Source organism: Lolium rigidum, chromosome 2 (assembly GCF_022539505.1).
Source record: "Lolium rigidum isolate FL_2022 chromosome 2, APGP_CSIRO_Lrig_0.1, whole genome shotgun sequence".
Classification (NCBI taxonomy): Eukaryota; Viridiplantae; Streptophyta; class Magnoliopsida; order Poales; family Poaceae; genus Lolium; species Lolium rigidum.
The window spans coordinates 34,677-44,470 of record NC_061509.1 but is presented as its reverse complement, the minus strand read 5'-3'; positions in this window follow the sequence as shown (position 1 = coordinate 44,470).

Here is a 9,794-nt window from a genome sequence, read left to right as displayed (position 1 = left end):
CGAGAGCCACGATACGGAAAACCTTCCGCAGACGCCGCCGCCGCCAATCCCATCTCGGGGGATTCGGAGATCTCCTCCGGCACCCTGCCGGAGAGGGGAATCATCTTCCGGAGGACTCTTCACCGCCATGGTCGCCTCCGGAGTGATGAGTGAGTAGTTCACCCCCGGACTATGGGTCCATAGCAGTAGCTAGATGGTCGTCTTCTCCTTATGTACTTCATTGTCTGGATCTTGTGAGCTGCCTAACATGATCAAGATCATCTATCCGTAATGCTATATGTTGTGTTTGTTGGGATCCGATGGATAGAGAATACTATGTTATGTTGATTATCAATATATTACCTATGTGTTGTTTATGATCTTGCATGCTCTCCGTTATTAGTAGAGGCTCTGGCCAAGTTTTGCTCTTAACTCCAAGAGGGAGTACTTATGCTCGATAGTGGGTTCATGCCTCCATTAAATCTGGGACGATGCGATGAAAGTTCTAAGGTTGTGGATGTGTCAGTTGCCACTAGGGACAAAACATTGATGCTATGTCCGAGGATGTAGTTATTGATTACATTACGCACCATACTTAATGCAATTGTCTCGTTGTTTGCAACTTAATACTGGAAGGGGTTCGGATGATAACCTCGAAGGTGGACTTTTTAGGCATAGATGCATGCTGGATAGCGGTCTATGTACTTTGTCGTAATGCCCAATTAAATCTCACAATACTCATCATATCATGTATGTGCATGGTCATGCCCTCTCTATTTGTCAATTGCCCAACTGTAATTTGTTCACCCAACATGCTATTTATCTTATGGGAGAGACACCTCTAGTGAACTGTGGACCCCGGTCCTATTCTTACATCTGAAATACAATCTACTGCAATTGTTCTACTGTTTTCTGCAAACAATCATCATCATCCACACTATACATCTAATCCTTTGTTTCAAGCAAGCCGGTGAGATTGACAACCTCACTGTTTCGTTGGGGCAAACTACTTTGGTTGTGTTGTGCAGGTTCCACGTTGGCGCCGGAATCCCTGGTGTTGCGCCGCACTACATCCCGCCGCCATCAACCTTCGACGTGCTTCTTGACTCCTACTGGGTTCGATTAAACCTTGGTTTCTTATCGAGGGAAACTTGTTCATAGTGCGCATCACACCTTCCTCTTGGGGTTCCCAACGGACGTGTCAACTACACGCATCAAGCAAATTTCTGGCGCCGTTGCCGGGGAGATCAAGACACGCTGCAAGGGGAGTCTTCACAATCCAATCTCTTTACTTTGTTTTTGTCTTGCTTTATTTTATTTACTTTCTTGTTTGCTGCATTATATCAAAACACAAAAAAATTAGTTGCTAGCTTTACTTTATTTACTGTCTTGCACTCTATATCAAAAACACAAAAAAAAAATAGTTACTTGCATTTTACTTTTGTTACCATGTCTAGTTCTGCACCTGTTACTTCTTCACCTGAGGAATTAGTCTTCACTTTTAAACAAGGGGATGAGGAGAGTTTTAAAGATGCTTGGTCCAGAATTTTTACTTCTTATCGTAAAGATGAACCTCAAATGACTCTAAGTTTGCTCCTTAGTAATTTTTATTTTGGTCTTATGATTCGCTATAGATATGCCTTGGATGCTGTAGTGGGAGGAGATTTCCTTCATTGCAATGGGGATCAAACTTTTAATGCCATAAAGAAGTTGGTTGCATCACATGATTCAGCCTAATAACTTTGATTCAGACCCTTATTAGCATTTATAATAGATTAAACACTCTTGAGACAAGTGCATCTCGCTTGAATGAAAATTATAGATATGTTCGTAACCGTCTTGATCAAGTTTTAGTGAACTCTGAACCTTCATTATGGGATCCTACTATTAAAATTGTTATCGGTGACCAAACTCTTCATGCCAATTGTGATATAATATCTGAATTTTGCCTAATGCCTAAGAGTATTCATGAATCTTTGAAACTTTGGGGATTCGTTGAAGGGGAGAAGGAATAACTCTTATTGATAACTCTGTTATAATTCCTAAAGGAATAGCTGCGGGTGTGCATACAACCATTCTTGGGAGAACAATATCCATTGATTATCTTGTTATTGAATGTGCGGGAACGGGACAAATCACACTCGGAAGATCCCTGCTCGAAACTATTGGGAGCAGTCATAGATATGGGAGAAGGCACCCTAAAATTCACCTCTACACCCGGGGGTAGACATATATTTCCTAAATCAAAGAGTAAGAAAAAGAACAAGAAAGGTAAGGGTAAAGCCCAAGGTAATGTCGATGCTTCATCTCTTGATAACACTTGATACACACTTTCTGCGCCTAGCTGAAAGGCGTTAAAGAAAAGCGCTTATGGGAGACAACCCATGTTTTTACTACAGTACCTTTATTTTATATTTGAGTCTTGGAAGTTGTTTACTACTGTAGCAACCTCTCCTTATCTTAGTTTTGTGCATTGTTGTGCCAAGTAAAGTCGTTGATAGTAAGGTTCATACTAGATTTGGATTACTGCGCAGAAACAGCATTTCTTTGCCGTCACGAATCTGGGTCTAATTCTCTCGTAGGTAACTCAGAAAATTATGCCAATTTACGTGAGTGATCCTCAGATATGTACGCAACTTTCATTAAATTTGAGCATTTTCATCTGAGCAAGTCTGGTGCCTCAATAAAATTCGTCTTTACGAACTGTTCTGTTTTGACAGATTCTGCCTTTTATTTCGCATTGCCTGTTTTGATATGCTTGATGGATTTTTCTATTCCATTGACTTCCAGTAGCTTAGTGCAATGTCCAGAAGTGTTAAGAAGGATTATGTCACCTTTGAACATGTAAATTTTAATTGTGCACTAACCCTCTAATGAGTTGTTTTGAGTTTGGTGTGGAGGAAGTTTTCAAGGATCAAGAGAGGGAGATGATACAATATGATCAAGGAGAGTGAAAGCTCTAAGCTTCGGGATGCCCCGGTGGTTCACCCCTGCATATTTTAAGAAGACTCAAGCGTCTAAGCTTGGGGATGCCCAAGGCATCCCCTTCTTCATCGACAACATTATCAGGTTCCTCCCCTGAAACTATATTTTTATTCCATCACATCTTATGTGCTTTGCTTGGAGCGTCGGTTTGTTTTTGTTTTTGTTTGAATAAAATGGATCCTAGCATTCATTGTGTGGGAGAGAGACACGCTCCGCTGTTGCATATGGACAAATATGTCCTTAGGCTTTACTCATAGTATTCATGGCGAAGGTTGAATCTTCTTCGTTAAATTGTTATATGGTTGGAATCGGGAAATGCTACATGTAGTAATTCTAAAATGTCTTGAATAATTTGATACTTGGCAATTGTTGTGCTCATGTTTAAGCTCTTGCATCATATACTTTGCACCTATTAATGAAGAAACATCTAGAGCTTGCTAAATTTGGTTTGCATATTTGGTCTCTCCAAAGTCTAAATAATTTCTAGTATTGAGTTTGAACAACAAGGAAGACGGTGTAGAGTCTTATAATGTTTACAATATGTCTTTTATGTGAGTTTTGCTGCACCGGTTCATCCTTGTGTTTGTTTCAAATAACCTTGCTAGCCTAAACCTTGTATCGAGAGGGAATACTTCTCATGCATCCAAAATCCTTGAGCCAACCACTATGCCATTTGTGTCCACCATACCTACCTACTACATGGTATTTCTCCGCCATTCCAAAGTAAATTGCTTGAGTGCTACCTTTAAAATTTCTATCCTTTACCTTTGCAATATATAGCTCATGGGACAAATAGCTTAAAAACTATTGTGGTATTGAATATGTACTTATGCACTTTATCTCTTATTAAGTTGCTTGTTATGCGATAACCATGTTTCTGGGGACACCATCAACTTTATCTTTGTTGAATATCATGTGAGTTGCTATGCATGTTCGTCTTGTCTGAAGTAAGGGAGATTTACCACTCATTTAATGGTTAGAGCATTCATATTGTTAGAGAAGAACATTGGGCCGCTAACTAAAACCATGATCCATGGTGGAAGTTTCAGTTTTGGACATATATCCTCAATCTCATATGAGAACATTAATTGTTGCTACATGCTTATGCATTAAAGAGGAGTCCATTATCACGTTGTCTATGTTGTCCCGGTATGGATGGCTAAGTTGAGAATAATCAAAAGTGAGAAATCCAATGCGAGCTTTCTCCTTAGACCTTTGTACAGGCGGCATAGAGGTACCCCTTTGTGACACTTGGTTAAAACATGTGTATTGCGATGACAATCCCGGTAATCCAAGCTAATTAGGACAAGGTGCGGGCACTATTAGTATACTATGCATGAGGCTTGCAACTTGTAAGATATAATTTACATAACACATATGCTTTATTACTACCGTTGAAAAAATTGTTTCTTGTTTTCAAAACCAAAGCTCTAGCACAAATATAGCAATCAATGTTTCCCTCTGTGAAGGGCCCTTTCTTTTACTTTTATGTTAAGTCAGTTCACCTATCTCTCTCCACCTCAAGAAGCAAACACTTGTGTAAGCTGTGCATTGATTCCTACATACTTGCATATTGCACTTGTTATATTACTTTACATTGACAATATCCATGAGATATACATGTTATAAGTTGAAAGCAACCGCTGAAACTTAATCTTCCTTTGTGTTGCTTCAATACCTTTACTTTGATTTATTGCTTTATGAGTTAACTCTTATGCAAGACTTATTGATGCTTGTCTTGAAAGTGCTATTCATGAAAAGTCTTTGCTTTATGATTCATTTGTTTACTCATGTCATTACCGTTGTTTTGATCGCTGCATTCATTACATATGCTTACAATAGTATGATCAAGGTTATGATGGCATGTCACTCCAGAAATTATCTTTGTTATCGTTTACCTGCTCGGGACGAGAAGGAACTAAGCTTGGGGATGCTGATACGTCTCCGACGTATCGATAATTTCTTATGTTCCATGCCACATTATTGATGATATCTACATGTTTTATGCATACTCTATGTCATATTTATGCATTTTCCGGCACTATCCTATTAACGAGATGCCGAAGAGCCGATTCTTTGTTTTCGTTGTTTTTGGTTTCAGAAATCCTAGTAAGGAAATATTCTCGGAATTGGACGAAATCAACGCCCAGGGGCCTATTTTTCCACGAAGCTTCCAGAAGACCGGAGGACTTACGAAGTGGGGCCACGAGGTGGCTAGACAACAGGGCGGCGCGGCCCAGGTCTTGGCCGCGCGACCCTGGTGTGTGGGCACCTCGTGACGCCCCTTTACCTGCCCTTCCGCCTACATATAGTCTTCGTCGCGAAACCCCCAGTACCGAGAGCCACGATATGGAAAACCTTCCAGAGACGCCGCCGCCGCCAATCCCATCTCGGGGGATTCAGGAGATCTCCTCCGGCACCCTCGCCGAGAGGGGAATCATCTCCCGGAGGACTCTTCACCGCCATGGTCGCCTCCGGAGTGATGAGTGAGTAGTTCACCCCTGGACTATGGGTCCATAGTAGTAGCTAGATGGTCGTCTTCTCCTTATGTGCTTCATTGTCGGATCTTGTGAGCTGCCTAACATGATCAAGATCATCTATCTCGTAATGCTATATGTTGTGTTTGTTGGGATCCGATGGATAGAGAATACTATGTTATGTTGATTATCAATCTATTACCTATGTGTTGTTTATGATCTTGCATGCTCTCCGTTATTAGTAGAGGCTACTGGCCAAGATTTTACTCTTAACTCCAAGAGGGAGTACTTATGCTCGATAGTGGGTTCATGCCTCCATTAAATGCAGGACGAGTGATGAAAGTTCTAAGGTTGTGGATGTGCTTGTTGCCACTAGGGATAAAACATTGATGCTATGTCCGAGGATGTAGTTATTGATTACATTACGCACCATACTTAATGCAATTGTCCATTGTTTGCAACTTAATGTCTGGAAGGGGTTCGGATGATAACCTGAAGGTGGACTTTTTAGGCATAGATGCATGCTGGATAGCGGTCTATGTACTTTGTCGTAATGCCCAATTAAATCTCACAATACTCATCATATCATGTATGTGCATGGTCATGCCCTCTCTATTTGTCAATTGCCCAAGCTGTAATTTGTTCACCCAACATGCTATTTATCTTATGGGAGAGACACCTCTAGTGAACTGTGGACCCCGGTCCTATTCTTTACATCTGAAATACAATCTCTCGCAATTGTTCTACTGTTTTCTACGCAAACAATCATCATCATCCACACTATACATCTAATCCTTTGTTTACGAGCAAGCCGGTGAGATTGACAACCTCACCGTTTCGTTGGGGCAAAGTACTTTGGTTGTGTTGTGCGGGTTCCACGTTGGCGCCGGAATCCCTGGTGTTGCGCCGCACTACATCCCGCCGCCATCAACCTTCGACGTGCTTCTTGACTCCTACTGGTTCGATTAAACCTTGGTTTCTTACTGAGGGAAACTTGCTGCTGTGCGCATCACACCTTCCTCTTGGGGTTCCCAACGGACGTGTCAACTACACGCATCAACAGGCTGGGCTGCTCGATTGTGATCATGGAGTTCAACTGGCATGGCAGTCGACTCAAAGCATCTGCTACCACATTGGCCTTGCCGGGGTGGTAGTGAATCTCCATGTCGTAATCCTTGATCAATTCGATCCATCGGCGTTGTATCATGTTCAGCTCCTTCTGGGTGAAGATATATTTCAGGCTCTTGTGGTCGGAGTAGATCTCGCATTGATTACCCATGAGGTAATGACGCCAAACCTTCAAGGCTAGGACAACGACTGCAAGTTCGAGGTCATGGGTTGGATAATTCTGCTCATGCTGCTTCAGCTGTCTTGAAAGGTATGAAATCACTTTGCCTTCTTGCATCAAGACACATCCAAGACCGATCTTGGAAGCGTCGCAATAGACGTCAAAGGGCTTGGTGATGTCCGGCATGATTAGGATTGGGGCTGAGGTCAGTCTACTCTTGAGTTGTTGGAAACTCTCTTCGCATTTGTCAGTCCATTCGAACTTCTTGTCCTTCTTCAACAGTTGGGTCATTGGTCGAGCGATGCTCGAAAAGCCTTCTACAAATCTGCGGTAATATCCGGCTAATCCAAGAAAAGCGCGGACCTCGGTTTGGGTGGTTGGGGCTTGCCATTCCATAACGGTTTTGATCTTGGCGGGATCTACGGCAATTCCTCCTGCAGACAAGATATGTCCCAGGAATCCAACTTCCTTCAGCCAAAACTCACATTTGCTTAACTTGGCATACAACTGGTGGTGTCTGAGGGTTTCTAGGACAGTCTCCAAATGCTGTTCATGTTCCTCTTCGGACTTGGAGTAGATGAGCGTCGATGAAGACAACGACAAACTTGTCCAAAAAGTTCATGAAGATCTTATTCATGAGGTTCATGAAATAAGCGGGGGCATTGGTTAATCCAAACGACATGACGTTGTACTCATACAACCCAGATCTGGTGGTAAAGGCAGTCTTTGGAATATCGGTGGCGCGAATCTTCAGCTGATGATAACCAGTTCTAAGATCTATCTTTGAGAAAACTTTGGCTCCGGTTAACTGATCAAACAAGTCTTCTATCTTGGGTAGGGGTATTTGTTCTTGATGGTGACATCGTTAAGTTTACGGTAGTCCGTACATAAACGAGTGGCACCATCCTTCTTGTCCACAAACAAAACAGGTGATCTCCAGGGGGATGCACTAGGTCGAATCAGACCTTTGGCTAACATATCATCTATCTGCTTCTTCAGCTCCACAAGCTCTGTTGGGTTCATGCTATAGGCTGTCTGCACTATAGGTCCAGTTCCGGGGATTAACTCGATGATGAACTCGATATCCCGATCCGGGGGCATACCGGGTAGATCATCCGGAAACACATCAGGATATCGACAAACGACCCTGATTTGATCCAGAGTTGGCTTGGCTACACTTTGGTTGCGAGGTGAATTTTCACGGGTAGTCTTTCAGAGACATGTTCTACTAGGATACCGGTGCTGCTAGTCATGGTGATGGCTTTCTTGGCACAGTCTATCAATCCATGGTGTTTTGACATCCAGTCCATTCCTAGTACGACTTCCAAACCTTTGGTTCCCAGAATGATTAGATTGGCATAGAAATCTACTTCATGTATTCTGATGGGTACATTTTTGCAAAATTTTCTGGCTTTGGTGGTTGATCCGGGGATTTGAACTATCATAACATGCTTCAAACTGATAGGTTGTATTTTACTTGTTGATGCAAAGTCTTCGGTGACAACAGAATGAGATGCTCCGGAATCAAACAACACTCTGGCAGGGATGTGGTTGACAGAAAACATACCCAGTACAACATCTGGTGCTTCCTGGGCTTCTTCGGCGTTCATGTGGTAGAGATGGCCGTTGCGGTTGTTGGGGTTGTTGGGGGCGAACTTCTTGCCGGTGGAGACACGGTGTTGCTGCTGAGCAGGTGCAGCGGTGTTTCCTGCGAGCTTGGTGAGCCTCTTAGGACACTCGTTAGAGTCGTGCCCCACTACTCCGCACTCATAGCACGTGATGGTGGACTTGTCCTTGGGGGCAATGGGGATGGCGTTGCTCCCAGTCCTTGGAGCGGTGTTGGTGTTGTTGTTGTTGGTGTTGGGGGCTCTGGGCGGAGCGCGGTTGTTGTTGTTGTTGTTGTTGTTGGTGGTGGTGGTGTTGTTGTAGTTGTTGTTGTTGTTGTTGTGGCCTCCTGGCCTGGAGTTTCCTCCACTTCGGTTCTGATAACCGGGGCACGAGTTCTGCATCTGAGGCTTGTTGTTGTTCCTTGGAGTGAAACCTCCGCTTGAGCTGGGGCGATACTTCGGGGCATTGCTAGGCCCACTCTGGTGCATCATGCGGTGTTTGCGGTTCTCATTGGCTTGGTTCAGCTTGCCTTCCATCTGGATGGCGGAATCCACTAAGGCTTCAAGGTCGGCGAAGGGGATGTTGACGAGGACATTCTGCATCTCATCATGCAATCCGTTCAGGAATCTCTCCTGCCTCTTCTCGGTGGTGTCGGTCTCGTCGGGGGCGTACCTTGACAGTGTAAGGAACCTGTCGCGGTATTCTACCACCGTCATGCGTCCTTGCTTGAGTTCGCGGAACTCATCCCTCATCTTCTTGATAAGACCCGGGGGCACATGGTACTTGCTGAACTTGAGCTTGAAATCTGCCCAAGTCATGACTTGACCTCCGTTCATGGCACGGGTGCTAGTCCACCAGGCTCGGGCTGGTCCGGCAAGGTAGTGAGTTGCAAACAAGACCTTCTCGTTGGCTTCTACTCCGGCTACTTCCAAATTGTTCTCCATAGTATGGAGCCAGTCGTCGGCGTCGAGGGGTTCTTCAGTCTTACGAAACACCGGAGGGTTGGTGTTCTGGAAGTTCTTGAGCTTCGAACCGGGGTGGTCATGATTTCCATGGCCTTGGTTGGCAAGGTTTTGCAGTGCTGTGATGTTGGCTTGGCGTTCAGCTCTATCAGTCTCCCTGTCGGCCATCAGGGTTTGCAGCAGTTGCATCATGGCATCGTTGTTGTTGCGATTGGGACGGGCCATCTGAACATATAGAAGATCATGAGATAAGAGGGAAATTTCTATGGTTTATTTCAAAACTTGAAAACTTGAATACTTTTGATGACAAACACAAACATTCATTCATTCATTCAACATCACACCTTACAAACTAACACTTAACACTTCCCATGGTTTTAAGAACCATTCATCATGCTACGATACAAGGGACGGGATACAACTCACACCTACATAAGTGATCAAGTGCAACTACTCCTCATCATCGACGTCAATGGGGACGAAGTCGTCGGGTCC